Raw genomic sequence first — 3,546 nt, 5'->3', positions numbered from 1 at the left:
TATTGAGTGCTTACTATGTGCCAAAATAAAATATAAGCAAAAAGAAAGGTAGTCAGGCCCTCAAGGAGCTTACCTCCTAATGGGCGAAGACAACATATAAAAGGAAGCTGCAAGGGTGGGGGACTCGGGGAGGGCAAGATGTATCCTGGAGGCGTGAGGTCTAGAAAGAATCCAGGGAGTCCAGGGTTGAACCAGGTTTGGAGTGAGTATGGTTAGTGTCCATGCTTCCTCAGATAAAGATTCAGGGACAAATCCAACAACCAGAGGAGACTGAAGAGGGAAAGGTACTGACATCATGAAAAAGGCCTCTAGGGATGGGGATGGGGGGAGTGGTCCAGAATCAGAGTCAGAGAGAGTCATGAGCTGAACCAGGTGGGGAGAAAAATATCACAAGTCATCAGCAAATCCACAACAGAGAAGAACCTTATGAATATCCCAAATATGGAAAGACTTCTCCAAAGCCCAAATCTTAGAGAAGTTCAGAAAATCCTCAGAGTGTGGAAGCCATAGGAATGTAGTGACTGTGGGAAGGCTTTCCATCAGAGATCACCTCTTACTTGGAATCTGAGAATTCACACTGGATGAGACCGTATGAATGTGAGGGACATGGAAAGACCTACGAGAAGAAAGCACTTACCAATCATTCATATTGTGCAGAAATCCTGTGAATATCCGATCATAAACATAGGGGAAGATGTGAAATTGGGAGGGGGTATATGCTTGCTAAAAGTGTTCAGCCCCAATGGAAAGATCCAGCACAGTCTAAAGTTGATGTCAAGTCATCAAGCATGGATAAAGCACCTACTGTGTGCCAGGCACTGTGATTGATAACCTTCCAGCTTGAAGATGTTCAGATGGTAAAGTCCTGCAGATTCTCCTGTTGATGGAGGACATTATGCTTGGTTGTACCAAGTCTCAGAACATCACCACACCTCCTGGAAAGAATCCATAACTCCTCCATCCATCCAACCATCCACAGAGGAAAGGCCAAGGGGATCAGGAACAGCCAGCCATTCATTTGAATGGGCACACTCTAGAGCTAGTCCACTGTTACGTCCATCTTGGGCAGAGAGTACACACAGACAACAAATTCAACCTTGAGTTGAATAGGAGCTAAAGAGGGGTCATGTTGGGGAAACTGCAAAGCTTCTTCAATAAGCCAGACTTCTCCCAGGCACCCACTTATTATCAGTAATCTGCAAATGCTGTGTGGTTGTAAGATGTCACGCAACAATCTCAGAAGAATTGAAAATGAGTATTATGCCAAGGGCTTATGGAGCTAGGAGCACCAGAAATGGAGACACAAGACGGGATGGCCACACCCAAGAGAGAACAGAAGCTGGAAAATGGGTTAGCAAAACCACCTCCTGACAGAGAGGAGATGGACTACATATGCAGAATGAGACCCACCTTTTTGGTGATGGCCAGTGTGGGAATTTGTTTTCCTTGGCTATGCATATCTCTTACAAAGGACTGAGGTAAGGAGAGGGAGAGAAAAGAAATGCTTGTCAATTGAAAAAAATCCATTCACAAAAATAAAACTAGAGCAAAAAATAACCACCGCCTCCCATGGGATAGCAACATCCAAGATAGTACCTATTTACTGATGATGAATCTGAAGTAAACAGGCCCAGATCAAAGGCCACCAAGAGATGTCATTTCTGAGTACAGAGGGAAGTATCAGACGACTCAACAAATCATCCTGATTTTGAAAATAGGGAAGTGAATAGTCTCCAAAATGTAGATCACGAAACTTGGTGTTAATTCCTGGGGAAAGACTGCAGTGCTTCACTAGAGAGGTGGCTGGCAAACTTTTGCCAAAGACAATGGCAAATACAGTGAGCCAGCCTGGCTGGATGGCAGGCATGCTGGGCTAACTGGATTTCCTTTTTTGAAAAGAATTGGATTGACCAGAGGAATGCTAGAAGTACAGCTTTCCTACATTTGAGCAGAGCATCTGAGAAAGCATCTCATCCTATTTTTGTGGATAATATGGAGAGCTGTATGCTGGGTGGTGATACAGTAAGTTGGACTGGACAAGTGCCAACTCAAATTTAACCTTATTTATGCTCATGATATTAAATCATTGGGCTGTATTCATTATCACTTAGAGACAAGTCAAATCAATTCAAGTTAACAAACATTTATTAAGGACTTACTATGTGCCAGGTTTTGTGCTAAGTGCTTGAGACACCAAGAAAGGCAAACAACGGCCTCTGCCCTCAAAGGGCTTATACTCCAGTAAGAGAGATGCTCTGACCTGTCTCCCAAAAGCTGGATAGCTGCATCTGCTCCTTATCGTTCTATGGGAGGGAAGACTTCAGGGCTCTCTTATCTGCTGTCATCAGCTCAAGGCCCCACTGGTTATTTTCCCTTACATTGTTAGGTGCCAGCAAATACCACCTTCATTCCATTTAACTACTTAACATCGGTGAGCTTTTGGAGAGATAATTGCTTCAAAGATGTTAAGTCAAAAGCAAATGCAGATACTTCCTCCCAATACCTCAGGGGCACACTCAGTTCCAATATAACATTGGTCCCTCCAAGTTCACATGCAAATGTGGCCTTAGCACCCAAAGAATCCTCATATTGCCTCCTGCTGGCCTGGGCCTGCATTTTGGGGAGGGGTCCAGGCTGGCCAACCATTCCCCTCCCGGCTCTGCTTCTGACCTTCTGGACTTTGCCACCACGTTTGCCTCCACTGCTGCCGGCCTCAAAACTCCTTCAGCACCTGGGGCCTTCTCAGCCTGGAACTTCCTTCCAAGAGGCCAACCCCACTTCTCCGACTGCTGAGTTCCTCCTGACACCTCCATTTCAGGGAAAGGCCCAGGCCAGCCAGTATTCATTCCCCTCCTGACTTTGCTTATGACTTGAGCATTGTCAGTACTTAGCACCTTGTCTGGCACTTGTTGGTGTTTAGTCATTTTCAGTGTTTGCCATTTCCTTCTCCAGTTCATTTTACAGATGAGGAAACTGAGGCTAACAGGGTGAAGTGACTTGCCCAGGGTCACACAGCTAGTGAGTGTCTGAGGCCAGATTTGAACTCAAGTCTTCCTGACTCTATACTTCGTGCTGTATCCACTGCCTGACACTTAGTAGGTGCTTAATAAATATTTTTTGCCTCCTCTTGCCTTGCCAGAAAGGTCACTCCTAAAGTCAATATTTCTCCTCAAGGTGCTGATGCTAGGCTGACTACAAAACCCAGCCTGGACTCTGACTTGGATTCCTCCAGCTTGATCTCCTGGCCTTTAAACCCCACAAGGTAAAAAACGCTCCAATTCTTTCACCTAGAATAGAAAAGAATAAATGCGCTACTTCCCAAGGTTGTGAGGACCAAATGAGATAGTTGTAAAGCACTTAGCAGCATGCCGAACACACAGTAGGTGCTTAATAAATGCTTGTTTCCTTCCCCCTATGGATGACTGGCAATGAGAGCAAATGGCTGCTGAGGGGCTGAGAGAAGTCCAGGAAGGTCAAATCATCAAGCATTTAGAAATGCTTCCTATGCTCTAGGCACTGTGCAAGGCTCTTAAGCTCACAGTCACA

This window comes from Trichosurus vulpecula, chromosome 1 (genome assembly GCF_011100635.1).
Source record: "Trichosurus vulpecula isolate mTriVul1 chromosome 1, mTriVul1.pri, whole genome shotgun sequence".
Taxonomy (NCBI): domain Eukaryota; kingdom Metazoa; phylum Chordata; class Mammalia; order Diprotodontia; family Phalangeridae; genus Trichosurus; species Trichosurus vulpecula.
This window is presented reverse-complemented; position numbering follows the sequence as displayed.